Source organism: Osmia bicornis, unplaced genomic scaffold (assembly GCF_907164935.1).
Source record: "Osmia bicornis bicornis unplaced genomic scaffold, iOsmBic2.1, whole genome shotgun sequence".
NCBI classification, from domain to species: domain Eukaryota; kingdom Metazoa; phylum Arthropoda; class Insecta; order Hymenoptera; family Megachilidae; genus Osmia; species Osmia bicornis.
This window is the reverse complement of record NW_025791124.1, coordinates 1,184,467-1,200,576: the sequence shown is the minus strand read 5'-3', so window position 1 is coordinate 1,200,576 and position 16,110 is coordinate 1,184,467.

Sequence of the window (16,110 nt, the reverse complement as noted above, 5' to 3'; positions counted from 1 at the left end):
ACAATATTATAAATAATAATTATAGATCAAATTATAAATTGAATATCAATATAATTATTATTAGATTATAGATCTAATTATTTAAATTGAATATCAGTTCCTTCCCACAGACCAATACCTATTAAATTAGATTAAATCAATACAATATTATAAATAATAATTATAGATCAAATTATAAATTGAATATCAATATAATTATTATTAGATTATAGATCTAATTATTTAAATTGAATATCAGTTCCTTCCCACAGACCAATACCTATTAAATTAGATTTAAATCAATACAATATTATAAATAATAATTATAGATCAAATTATAAATTGAATATCAATATAATTATTATTAGATTATAGATCTAATTATTTAAATTGAATATCAGTTCCTTCCCACAGACCAATACCTATTAAATTAGATTTAAATCAATACAATATTATAAATAACAATTATAGATCAAATTATAAATTGAATATCAATATAATTATTATTAGATTATAGATCTAATTATTTAAATTGAATATCAGTTCCTTCCCACAGACCAATACCTATTAAATTAGATTTAAATCAATACAGTATTATAAATAACAATTATAGATCAAATTATAAATTGAATATCAATATAATTATTATTAGATTATAGATCTAATTATTTAAATTGAATATCAGTTCCTTCCCACAGACCAATACCTATTAAATTAGATTTAAATCAATACAATATTATAAATAATAATTATAGATCAAATTATAAATTGAATATCAATATAATTATTATTAGATTATAGATCTAATTATTTAAATTGAATATCAGTTCCTTCCCACAGACCAATACCTATTAAATTAGATTTAAATCAATACAATATTATAAATAATTAGATCTATAGATCAAATTATAAATTGAATATCAATATAATTATTATTAGATTATAGATCTAATTATTTAAATTGAATATCAGTTCCTTCCCACAAACCAATACCTATTAAATTAGATTTAAATCAATACAATATTATAAATAATAATTATAGATCAAATTATAAATTGAATATCAATATAATTATTATTAGATTATAGATCTAATTATTTAAATTGAATATCAGTTCCTTCCCACAGACCAATACCTATTAAATTAGATTTAAATCAATACAATATTATAAATAATAATTATAGATCAAATTATAAATTGAATATCAATATAATTATTATTAGATTATAGATCTAATTATTTAAATTGAATATCAGTTCCTTCCCACAGACCAATACCTATTAAATTAGATTTAAATCAATACAATATTATAAATAACAATTATAGATCAAATTATAAATTGAATATCAATATAATTATTATTAGATTATAGATCTAATTATTTAAATTGAATATCAGTTCCTTCCCACAGACCAATACCTATTAAATTAGATTTAAATCAATACAATATTATAAATAATATTATAGATCAAATTATAAATTGAATATCAATATAATTATTATTAGATTATAGATCTAATTATTTAAATTGAATATCAGTTCCTTCCCACAGACCAATACCTATTAAATTAGATTTAAATCAATACAATATTATAAATAATAATTATAGATCAAATTATAAATTGAATATCAATATAATTATTATTAGATTATAGATCTAATTATTTAAATTGAATATCAGTTCTTTCCCACAAACCAATACCTATTAAATTAGATTTAAATCAATACAATATTATAAATAATAATTATAGATCAAATTATAAATTGAATATCAATATAATTATTATTAGATTATAGATCTAATTATTTAAATTGAATATCAGTTCCTTCCCACAGACCAATACCTATTAAATTAGATTTAAATCAATACAATATTATAAATAATAATTATAGATCAAATTATAAATTGAATATCAATATAATTATTATTAGATTATAGATCTAATTATTTAAATTGAAAATCAATTCATTTTTATAAATTATATACATAAATTTTGGGAAATCTATATGGATCATAAAAAATATTCTACGATATTAGAATAGAATTTGATCTGTTTTATATTCATACAATTTGATTAACAAATTTTGGGAAATCTATATGAATCGTAAAAAATATTCTACGATATAAAAATAGAATTTGATGTTTTGTATTCATACAATTTGATTAACAAATTTTGGGAAATCTATATAGATCGTAAAAAATATTCTACGATATTAGAATAGAATTTGATCTGTTTTGTATTCATACAATTTGATTAACAAATTTTGGGAAATCTATATGGATCGTAAAAAATATTCTACGATATTAGAATAGAATTTGATCTGTTTTGTATTCATACAATTTGATTAACAAATTTTGGGAAATCTATATGGATCGTAAAAAATATTCTACGATATTAAAATAGAATTTGATCTGTTTTGTATTCATACAATTTGATTAACAAATTTTGGGAAATCTATATGGATCGTAAAAAATATTCTACGATATTAGAATAGAATTTGATCTGTTTTGTATTAATACAATTTGATTAACAAATTTTGGGAAATCTATATGAATCGTAAAAAATATTCTACGATATTAGAATAGAATTTGATCTGTTTTGTATTCATACAATTTGATTAACAAATTTTGGGAAATCTATATGAATCGTAAAAAATATTCTACGATATTAGAATAGAATTTGATCTGTTTTGTATTCATACAATTTGATTAACAAATTTTGGGAAATCTATATGGATCGTAAAAAATATTCTACGATATTAGAATAGAATTTGATCTGTTTTGTATTCATACAATTTGATTAACAAATTTTGGGAAATCTATATGGATCGTAAAAAATATTCTACGATATTAGAATAGAATTTGATCTGTTTTGTATTCATACAATTTGATTAACAAATTTTGGGAAATCTATATGGATCGTAAAAAATATTCTACGATATTAGAATAGAATTTGATCTGTTTTGTATTCATACAATTTGATTAACAAATTTTGGGAAATCTATATGGATCGTAAAAAATATTCTACGATATTAGAATAGAATTTGATCTGTTTTGTATTCATACAATTTGATTAACAAATTTTGGGAAATCTATATGGATCGTAAAAAATATTCTACGATATTAGAATAGAATTTGATCTGTTTTGTATTCATACAATTTGATTAACAAATTTTGGGAAATCTATATGGATCGTAAAAAATATTATACGATATTAGAATAGAATTTGATCTGTTTTGTATTCATACAATTTGATTAACAAATTTTGGGAAATCTATATGGATCGTAAAAAATATTCTACGATATTAGAATAGAATTTGATCTGTTTTGTATTCATACAATTTAATTAACAAATTTTGGGAAATCTATATGGATCGTAAAAAATATTCTACGATATTAGAATAGAATTTGATCTGTTTTGTATTCATACAATTTGATTAACAAATTTTGGGAAATCTATATGAATCGTAAAAAATATTCTACGATATTAGAATAGAATTTGATCTGTTTTGTATTCATACAATTTGATTAACAAATTTTAGGAAATCTATATGGATCATAAAAAATATTCTACAATATTAGAATAGAATTTGATCTGTTTTGTATTCATACAATTTAATTAACAAATTTTGGGAAATCTATATGGATCGTAAAAAATATTCTACGATATTAGAATAGAATTTGATCTGTTTTGTATTCATACAATTTAATTAACAAATTTTAGGAAATCTATATGGATCGTAAAAAATATTCTATGATATTAGAATAGAATTTGATCTGTTTTGTATTCATACAATTTAATTAACAAATTTTGGGAAATCTATATGGATCGTAAAAAATATTCTACGATATTAGAATAGAATTTGATCTGTTTTGTATTCATACAATTTAATTAACAAATTTTGGGAAATCTATATGGATCGTAAAAAATATTCTACGATATTAGAATAGAATTTGATCTGTTTTGTATTCATACAATTTAATTAACAAATTTTGGGAAATCTATATGGATCGTAAAAAATATTCTACGATATTAGAATAGAATTTGATCTGTTTTGTATTCATACAATTTAATTAACAAATTTTGGGAAATCTATATGGATCGTAAAAAATATTCTACGATATTAGAATAGAATTTGATCTATTTTGTATTCATACAATTTAATTAACGAATTTTGGGAAATCTATATGGATCGTAAAAAATATTCTACGATATTAGAATAGAATTTGATCTGTTTTGTATTCATACAATTTGATTAACAAATTTTAGGAAATCTATATGGATAATAAAAAATATTCTACGATATTAGAATAGAATTTGATCTGTTTTGTATTCATACAATTTGATTAACAAATTTTTAAATATAAATTAAATAATATTAATAAAATTAATAAGACGTCACAGCGTCGTAATATTGGAGGGCAACACATTCGAGCAAGTCCTTTCCTTGAAGCAGAATCAGGACGACGATATCCGCGTTATTCGGGAACGATTAGAGAGGGGCGAAGATAAATCCTTCCAGTTGCGAGACGGATTAGTTTACCGGAAGACCGACAATCGAAAATTGTTATTCTACGTTCCCCCGACTATGGAGAATAACGTAATTCGTACCTGCCACGACGATATCGGGCATGTGGGGGCCGATAAAGTACTTGAGAATTTATTACGAGATTATTGGTTCCCTAGGATGCGCGAAAAGATTAAACTCTACATTAGCAACTGCTTAAAGTGCATCGAGTTCTCCCCGTCGAGCGGGAAGGCCGAAGGCTATCTGCATGGCTTACCGAAGGGGTGCGTGCCTTTCGGTACGGTGCACGTAGATCATTACGGTCCTCTCGAAAAAAGTCGTCGCGGAAATCGATACATATTGTCCATTGTCGATGCTTTTACTAAACATATCCGTTTGTTTGTATGTAAAACTACCAAATCCGAGGAAGTCATTCGTCACCTCGCGGATTATTTCCGTATTTACAATCAACCTAAATGCCTGATTAGCGACAGGGGAACTTCGTTCACGTCTAAGGTCTTCAAGGACTTCGTAGACGAAAGATCAGTCAATCACGTGTTAGTTGCCGTTGGCACCCCTCGGGTGAATGGACAAATTGAACGTTTCCATCGAGTCTTAACACCTATGCTCGCGAAGATATCAGAAGATCCGGAAAAATGGGATGACGCGATCCCATCCGTCGAATTCGCTTTTAATAACACAGTCTGTCGTTCTACTGGCGAAACACCGTCCCGCTTACTATTCGGCATTGACCAGCGTGGTGAAATAAACGATAGGGTAAGGCTAGTGCTAGAGGGTTGCTCGACGGAGGAACGTAACCTAGAGGAGAGTCGCGAGAGAGCCGCTGAGCGCATTTCCCGGTGCCAAAGCGAAAACGAGCGCTATTATAACCGACGTCGTAAAGATGTCACCCGTTATAAAGTTGGTGACTACGTGATGATCGGAAACGTCGACACAACGCCGGGTGTAAATAAAAAACTGATACCAAAATTCAAGGGTCCATACGAGGTCAAGGCGATATTAGATTTTGATCGCTTCGTTGTTGGCGACATCGAAGGCTATCAAATAACTCAGATGCCATTTCGTAGCGTGGTCAGCCCGGACCAGATGAAATTTTGGGTTCGCGAATACTAATTACTTGGGCCGAGTTATTTATTTTACCGTTACCGTCTGCACAACTACTGTATTGTATTGACGAACTGCGTTGTGACCGATGCGTATATTTAAACTCGTAAAATCACTCGATGTTCCCTTTGTGCCGATGTGCAGGAACTTGGAGGCGGTCAATTGTCCGGCTGGTCGAACTGTAGGATAAACTTCCCGCGTATTACCTGCGGGTTACGGCGACTCTTTCCCCTCCCTTTCCCCCGTTTGTCGAGGGGGAACCTATATAAATATTATGCCTGAAAGGCATCGAGACAGTTCACGTACGCGTGCCCGAAAATAAATAATAAAGAGCAACACGAATATTAAAACGTATTCCATAATTTCAATCCGAGTTTCAATCGCCTCCTAGACGTCCCGATTCTCCCAAATTCCTCCACAAAATAATAAATAATAAATAATAAATAATAAATGTTAACCCTTACGGGGGTTCACTCTATATAAACTTTCTATACAAAATTCTTTCTCACAAACGTTGGGCGCCAGCCACTCGCGGTGGCAATCGAAAATTTGGAAAAGGGGGCAGAATGGGGGTCGTTACAGAGGATGGGACTCGAGGCACTTACGTCCTTACAGTACCGCGGGGGAGTACGCAGGGAGGACTATTGTGGGAGGGGAGATCTCAGGTCGGGAAGGTTCACTGGAAGTTCGTTACGTTACGCGTAAGAGGACTATTTTATACGGGAGTGATAGGGGTCGGACGAAAGGGGTTTCGCAAAATGTAACGTGGGATAACCGGCACGATACGCGGACACGAAAGTCGCAATCGAAGGTCGCCGTTGCCGAAACTCAGGTACTTTACAAAGTAATATCGCAGGGGACTCACCAGAACTCTCACGCACTCTCACTCAACTTTTCTCTTTCTATAACCCGCTCTTTAGCTCGCAAAATCTCTCTATATGATCTTTGTTTGTTAGATAGCTTAGGCTCAATGACGGCTCGTCGTCGCTGCCGCGACGACGGAACCGTCGCGGAATGATTTTTGGGGAGGGGATGGGGAGTAGGAAGGGGGCCTCTTCTGGCAACGGAATAGATCGGTTATCGATTGTCGATCTGCCGGTGTTCGGGGTCGATGGGGCCGGCGGATCTCCTGCTGTGGCGGGTGGGCTGAGGTCTTCGGGCTTGGCGACAGATGGCTCCAGTTGGACGTTTGCATCAGGTTCTGGGCCGCTTCGTCTATTTTTCCGAAGTCCCGCGTTGCTTATCCTTTCTGGAAGGGTTGAAGATCTGTCGCCGGCCTCGGAGCTCCTTTTTGCGGGTGATCCTTGTTGCCTCCTTTCCGTCGCCTCCATCGGCCCGACACCGGTGGGCAGGGGAAAGGGGTAAGGTGTTGGAACGGTTAAGGGTCATTTTTAGGTGGGATGTGAGGTGGGAGAAGCGCAGCGATTCTAACGGGGGGGCACAGGTGTCACCACGTTACAAAATAATAAATAATAAATAATAAATAATAAATAATAAATAATAAATAATAAATAATAAATAATAAATAATAAACGATAAACGATAAACGATAAACGATAAACGATAAACGATAAACGATAAACGATAAACGATAAACGATAAACGATAAACGATAAACGATAAACGATAAACGATAAACGATAAACGATAAACGATAAACGATAAACGATAAACGATAAACGATAAACGATAAACGATAAACGATAAACGATAAACGATAAACGATAAACGATATACGATATACGATATACGATATACGATATACGATATACGATATACGATATACGATATACGATATACGATATACGATATACGATATACGATATACGATATACGATATACGATATACGATATACGATATACGATATACGATATACGATATACGATACGATATACGATACGATATACGATATACGATATACGATATACGATATACGATATACGATATACGATATACGATATACGATATACGATATACGATATACGATATACGATATACGATATACGATATACGATATACGATATACGATATACGATATACGATAAACGATAAACGATAAACGATAAACGATAAACGATAAACGATAAACGATAAACGATAAACGATAAACGATAAACGATAAACGATAAACGATAAACGATAAACGATAAACGATAAACGATAAACGATGCAAAAGGTTTCGTTCTGATTCGTCCATCCGTATCGGCGTAATCGGTGAACATACATAAAAAAAAAAAAAAAAATATACACATCGAATTGGGTATCCTCCTCCTTTTCGAAGTCGGATAATGAAGCGAAAATGTACATTTACATCATCACAGGCGATAGTTTAATAGCGTTTTACGACGGATCAGTCGTACAGAATGTAAAAATAAGATTGTTAAAATTATCGACTCATCGGTTCTAAGAGGCGAAGCAATACGCCGCCAGGACTTTGAAATATTTCGGAGCGTAACTAAAGTTCGATTTTTTGGGTAAATGAAGCGAAAATGTACATTTATATCAACACGGACGTTAGTTTAATAGTGTTTTACGATGGATCAGCCGTACAGAATGTAATAATAAGATTGTTAAAATTTTCGACTTATCGGTTCTGAGATACTTTTTGTGTCTTAAAAAATGGTAATTTTGCTTAATTATTTTATAAATGTAGATTTATATTGTTATACTCGTTTATTTGTTAATGTTTTAGCGTGTCACGTCCTGTGACGCATTCTTTAAAATTTCTATTTCGCCACCCAAATTCTTTAAACCGCTATTTCGCCACCCAAAGTCTTTAAACTTATATTTCACTATACAGATTCTTTAAACTTATATTTCGCGATACAAATTCTTTGAACTTCTATTGCACCATCCAAATTCATCGCTCCGCAAAAATTCGGAGTGAGCAACTCAGCCTGGTCGTCGTACGGCGAGAACGCTGACGATCCGGACGAGGTGGTTTACCCGAATTGCCAAATCAAAAGTCGACCTCGTTTATCAATATATAATAACGCGACCAAGCCGCCCGCGACCAGATCAATTTTTGTACAGGAACAGATCAGAATCAAATATAGTGCATAACCAGACCAAATCAATCTTTGTTCAGAATCAATTATAGTGAAAAATCAGATCAGATCGATTATCGCGCAGAAACAGTACAAGTTAGTGTAAACTCAGAATTCAGCGTGACCAGATCACTTCCGAAAACTCGCTCAGAATCGGCCAGTCCGTTAACGCGAATCCGGATTCAATTCTAATACGCGTACAGAAGTTCACAAAATACGACTCTGCTACGGGACTCAGAGACCCGACAGAGCAACTCATCATTTGTAAAACACGCGCAAGTTAAGAATTGTACATAAAACCAATAAACATTTGTTGTGCTCGGAAGTGTGTGATCCTCACTCGAACATCTACCCTACCGCTCCAATATCCGGACGACTCGCCACTACAGTTATCCTCGTCCAGCGAAAGGTAAGTAAGAACATCTACCTAACTAACAATTTAGATTCAATTATATCATACAAAGGGTACGCGGAGAACTCAGTGGGAGGGAGAACTTCGCGACATTACAGTGGTTCCGATACGAATCGAACGCCAACAGGCACTACTAACGTGTAATATAGGGTAGACTCATAAAAAAATCTAACTCGAGAATATAAATCTTTGTCTGCAACTTCAACAAAAATTCAAGAAATTCACTTTCGAATCAATTTCAATATACAACATTATCAATTCATTGAGATACTGCTACAAAGTAGACATAAAATTCACCTAAACATAAAATTAACTCATTTATTCACTAAATAATTAAAAATAATGAAACTTTCAAATGAATAATAAGAATTTTAAGCCAACGGATAACAAAAATATTAAGGACGAAAATAGATTAACAAGAAGCAGGACACAAGAAAATCCTGAACTCAAAAGTATTGTAGAAGATCGTAATCACGCATCAGCCTTTTTACAAAGCCGTAAAACACCGCGTTCACCAACAGAACGAAGAACATTTGACTTCACACCAAAAGTTACAACCGAGGTATCAAACGCGAATACAGAATTAGGTGCAATACCCAGAACAAAAAACGTAAAGAATCTAACCATAAACACTAACCAAACCGATAACGGAGGTGCCAGTTGGCAAGATAAAGACATAGGATTTACAATCAATCCAAGTAATTCAGCTAATAAAAACAAACAAACAGGAACTTTCGCTTCCCCACTAATCCGAATAAGCCCCTAAGATAATAGAAACAATACCGAAACATTAAACGAAACAATAAATAACAGTTACAAAAACGACATATCCCTACTCGAAATTGAAGGAATTACAGAACAGCCAAGCCTAATAGGAAATCTGGACGGAGAGAATAGCGAAGGAAATTTAACACTCATCTGTGGAAGTCCGGGAAATAAAATGACAGACCAGCAAAATCAAATCCAACCTCTTCGATTACCCCTAAAATACGTAGCAAATTTAGTACCAGAATTCGATGGAAAAAACATTTCGGTCATAGAATACATTGAAAAATTAAAGCATGCTAAAAACATCATAACACCCGTAGATGAACCAAGTCTAATCCCGATTCTAAAAATTAAATTAAAAGGAGAAGTATACAAGGCACTAATAAATTCACCGATAAATAACGTAAATGATTTTATTCAAGCAATAAGGTTATTATTCCCATGTACCGAAAACATACACAGTTTATATGGAAAATTAACGTTATTGACACAAAAACCAGACGAAACAGTACTCAGCTACGGGAATAGATTACAGGAACTAGTAATACAAATTAAAGAATTAAAAAGAATGGAAACAGGCATAAATCAACAAATCATACAGGACTTTGACAGGACGATAAAAAACGACGCAGAAAAAAGTTTTAGAAACGGGCTAAAGCAGGAAATTAGAATAGAGTTAAAGCAGAAAGACGATTTAAACGTCCTTATACAGGAGGCCATCGACATCGAATCGAGGTTAAAGAAACCAAAACATACTGTGAGGCGACTCAGCTAGTGTACTATGCAGTCTCGAGAAATATGACACAAACCTAGTAACATACACGTGTCAAATATGCAGAGAGCCAAACCACGAGGCATTATTTTGTAATAACGCGGCATGTGTATACTGTAAAAACAGAGACCACGTATCATACGATTGCAAATTCACCAGAAACAAGATAGAGCTTATTTGCAAATATTGTAACACCCAGGGACATTCCATCGACGCATGTAAAATGAATAGATCAAAGGGAAATTATTGCCAATATTGCCAAGTAATGGGCCATACAGTCAGCCAATGCCCATTTATAATTGAATATGAAACATGCTGGAAGTGCAAAGGAAGTGGTCACGATCCAAACACCTGCACAAGATTCCCAAAGATTACAGAACTCTGCGAAATCTGTAATAGTAGGTACCATACAGCTGAAAATTGCCCAACACCTATGTGCCCACTTTGTAAGAAATTGGGCCATACTATAAAACAATGCCCTTTAATAAAAGACAATGGTCTTCAACTAATCATGTGCACAAACTGCAACGAAGAAGACCATGACGCAGAAGAATGCGAAGGGGCAAGAGTTTTCCAAACTAGGACACACCCAATTAAATACCAAATTCGCAACCAATTAGGTCACTCGGCAGGAGACTACCACGAATTGAGAAACCCTCAACGTAGATCAAATGACTCGTATGGAGACAATCACAATTTCAACCATAATAATAATAACTTCCAGAGAAAATATATATACAATGAAAATTTTAACGGCAATAATCACTTCAGAAATAATAATAGCAATGGAAATTTTAACAGCAATAACTACCCCAGAAATAATAATAGCTATAGAGATAACCCGAGACACATGAACGAACTGCGAAAATTTTGTGACTATTGTAAAACCCCAAATCATACAATAAAAGAGTGTAGAAAACTGAAAGCCATTGAACTACGAGCTCAAAAAAGAGATATCTGTTCCTACTGCGAAGAACCAGGACACCAAATAGACGCATGTAGGAAACTTAAAAGCTTGGAGAACAGCGCCGGAAAATTCTGCAACCTTTGCGAAAGTACGAATCACACAACAGAGAAATGCTACAGAAATCAGAATCATCAACAGCACAGAGCGTGAAACGAATAGATTCTTCTTGGATGGAGCGCACAGGAAGAAGTAATGATGAGCCGCTCGAAAACCGAATGAATCAGAACAGACAAACCTCTAGAACCCAACTTGCCCGATAATCAAATCATAAAAGAGGAAAAAATAATAACAAGAATGGCAATGTATTCATTGAGATTGGAAAACCTATTACAGTACATTACAATAGAAAATCCTTACACAAGGAAGTAATGCAACCTCCTTATCGACAGCGGTGCACAACTAAACATCATAAAAAAGAATCAAATCCCTATAAACGCAATATTAGAAGACAGAAAAATATTACTTTCAGGCATTACGGACAAACCAATACAAACACTAGGAGCAGTAAGAATACCTATAAACTGCCAATATTTCGACTTTCACGTAGCACCAGAAGACTTTTCGATACCATATGACGGAATATTAGGAATAAAAGTACTCCTCGAACAAAGATTAACATTAGACGAGGGATATGTAGAAATAAATAATGGAAGATTCGAACTAAAATCAGGAGAGGCAAACATAACAAGCCAAACATTATCTTCACATCAGATACCGAAATTAACAGATGAACAAAGATGCTTCCTCAACAAAATACTTCAAGACACGACTCACGCGAACGAGACTCTGACCCCCGTAAATACTGATTCAGGAACATTGCAACAAACAGAAATCAGCAGAAATCTAAGCAACGAGGACAGTCTAGACAGAAGAACATTTAGAAACAGATAACGAATATGTGGAACAAATGGTAAACAATATAAATACAGTACTCGATAAAAGCAAAGAAACGTGCGAAATAGATTCACACGACTATACAACATTTCTAACAAAAGTAGATGAAAACACAAGCATCAAATTCAAAAACGAAACTGACCTTTTAGAAAACAAATATAACTATGCAGCATACGATGTAGAAGACATACTGGAAGGATTTCAGGAAACAGGAAATCTACCAGAAATAGACGAAAGCGAAATATTAGAAGTAGGAAAAATCAGTTTTACAGAAAACAAGGAAAATGGTACTGTGACGGAAAGCAAAGAAACGGAAAATCGGCGGGATAAACTTTTAGAAAAAATTCGGCTAGGAAACATATCCGAAGATAAGAAAGCCATAATGAGGGAATTGATCGAAGAAAATAATGACATATTTTAGTTAGAAGGAGATAAAATAGAGTCCTACAATACGGAACAACATGAAATTAACCTAACGGACGAGAAACCCGTATATGTAAAACAATTTCCCTTGCCACATAAATTAAAAGAAACTGCGGTACAAGAAACGGAAAAATTAATCGCAAACGGTTTTGTCAGACACTCAAAAAGTGCTTTTAACGCCCCAACTTGGGTAGTTAAAAAGAAGGAAACAGCCGAAGGGAAGAAAAGATGGAGACTAGTGATAGACTATAGAAAATTAAACGAAAAAACGATTCCAGATCCATATTTACTCCCAAACATAACCGAAATTTTTGATCAATTAGGACAAGCAAAATTATATCATGTAATAGATCTAAAATCAGGATTCCATCAAATCAAAATGAACCCAAGGGATATACACAAAACAGCTTTCAGCATACATCCACTAGGACGATTCGAATTCAACGTCCTACCCTTCGGATTAAGAAACTCGCCACGCACCTTTCAAAGAGTAATAAACACAACTCTAGGAGATTCAATTGGAAAAATCTGCTTTGTCTTCATTGATGATATTATAGTATTCGGAGAAAACCTAGAGGAACTCAATACGAGATTCAACATAGTCGCTCAGAAATTAAGAGAAGTAAAACTAAAACTTGAACCCGAAAAATGCGAATTTCTTAAATCAGAAGTATGCTTCCTAGGTCATATATTAAGTGGGGAAGGGATAAAACCCGACCCAGCAAAAACAGAAGCTGTACAAAAATTCCCTACTCCTAAGAACGTTAAGAATATAAGAGAATTCTTAGGACTCGCAGGATACTATAGACGATTCATAAATAACTTCGCAAAAATTGCAAAACCTTTAACGAGTTTATTGCAAAAAGACACAAAATTTTTCTGGAATACGGAACAGCAAAACGCTTTCATAAATCTCAAGGAAATATTATGCAACGCACCTATACTACAGTACCCCAAATTCGATGAACCATACGTTATCACGACAGACGCATCTAAATACGCCCTAGGTGCAGTACTATCGCAAGGAGAAATTGGGAAAAACAGACCAATCGCATACGCATCACGAGTATTACAGGAAGCAGAAATCAAATATGACACCTACGAAAAAGAAGCTCTAGCAATAATGTTCGCAATAAAAACATTTCGAAACTACTTTTACGGGAATAAATTTACAATAGTTACAGATCATAAACCACTACTTTGACTAAAAACAGCCGACAATAATACTAAAGTACAAAAATGGAGATTACAATTATCGGACTACGAATACGATATAGTCTATAAACCAGGTAAGCAAAACGTGAATGCCGATGCATTATCGAGAAATCCGGTGGACAACGTACACGTGTCCGTTACAACAAGAGCGCAAGGAAAGAAATATATCAGCAAAAACTCGGCAACCGCGAAAATTCCAAGTCAAGATAAAGTAGAAGACAATCATACCAAGGCCAAAAGAAAAAGGGGTAGACCAAGAAAGGAAGTTCAAGAACAATCAGGTCAAGAAACAACCGCAAACAGTAGCAGTAATGAAAGAACAGATAAAAACAAAAAAGATAACATAGAAAAACAAGAGCAAGGAAACATAATTTACACGAAAAACTCAATTCAGTTTAGAAACGATAACATAGTACAAATAATCACGCAACAAGGCATACCTGTAGGCAAAAACACGAACGCGTTAATAAAAACTAAACGTATAAGAATAAACCCCAGTCTGTCCGAAAACGAAATTGAATTAATAGAAATAAATAATAAAAACCTCTTCATTTTATGTCTAAACATAGCATCATCGTCAGAAATAATAAAACAGAATTTGATAAAACTATTCAATATATTAAAAGATTTCCTTATACGGAAAAACATAAAAATTTTCAGCATTTCAAAAGACATTAAAATACTAAATATAAACTGGAACGAAATAGAAGAAATAATAAAAAACACTTTCGATAAAACCAACATTAAAATAATAGTTTGCCTAAATAATATAGAATACGTAAAACCCGAGAACAGAGATAAAATATTTGACCAGTTTCACTCTACAAAACTAGGAGATCATTCAGGTGTAAATAGAACATTGTAACGTGGTGACACCTGTGCCCCCCCCCCCCCCCCCGTTACAATCGCTGCGCTTCTCCCACCTCAAATCCCACCTAGAAATGACCCTTAACCCTTCTAACACCTCACCCCTTTCCCCGCCCGCCGGTGTCGGGCCGATGGAGGCGACGGACAAGAGACAACAGGGATCACCCGCAAGAAGGAGCTACGAGGCCGGCGACAGACCTCCCACCCCCCAGGAGAGGAAAAGCAACGCGAGACTTCGGAAAAAGAGACGAAGCGGCCCAGCAGCTGAGACAAACGTCCACCTGGAGCCATCTGTCGCCGAGCCCGAAGACCTCAGTCCACCAGCCACGACCGGAGATCCGCCAGCCCCATCGAACCCGAACACCGGCAGATCGACAATCGATAACCAATCTATCCCGTCGCCAGAAAAGGCCCCCTTCCTATTCCCCATCCCCTCCCCAAAGATCACCCCGCGACGGACCCGTCGTCGCGGCAGCAACGACGAGCCGTCATTGAGCACTTGGCTAGCTAAGCGAGCGATTTAGAGAGAAATTTTGGAAAAGAGCGATTTAGAGGGCGATTTTGGAAAAGTGCGATTATAGAGAGAGAGTTTGCGAGAAGTGCGTGTGAGGAGTTTGGAGTAAGTCCATTTCGTATTACTATTGTAAAAGTGTGAGTTTCGGCAACGGCAACCTCCGCCTGCGTACATTCGCGTCCGCGTATTGTTCTGACTCCTCAAAGATTCCACTGTTTTGCGAATTCCCCTGTCCAACCCCTATCATTCCCCTCTACAGTCATCCTCCTACGCGTAACGTAGACGAACTTCCAGAAACCTTCCTCACCCTGAGATCTTCCCTAACCCCCGAAAATCCTCCTTGCGTACTCCCCCGCGAGATTGTAAGGACGTAAGTGCCACGAGTCCCATCCCTTGTAACAACCCCCATCCTGCCCCTTTTTTCCAAATTTCGATTGCCACCGCGGGTGGCTGGCGCCCAACGCGTATAAGGAAGAATTTTGTATCGTAACGAATTGTATAGAGTGAACCCCCGAACGGGTCACAAATTTGGCGCCCAACGTGGGGCCTGGAAAATTCTTGTTCAAAAAACTCTCGCGTAGAGGAAAAATTTTGTGTTGCGTCCGTTAAAATTCGAA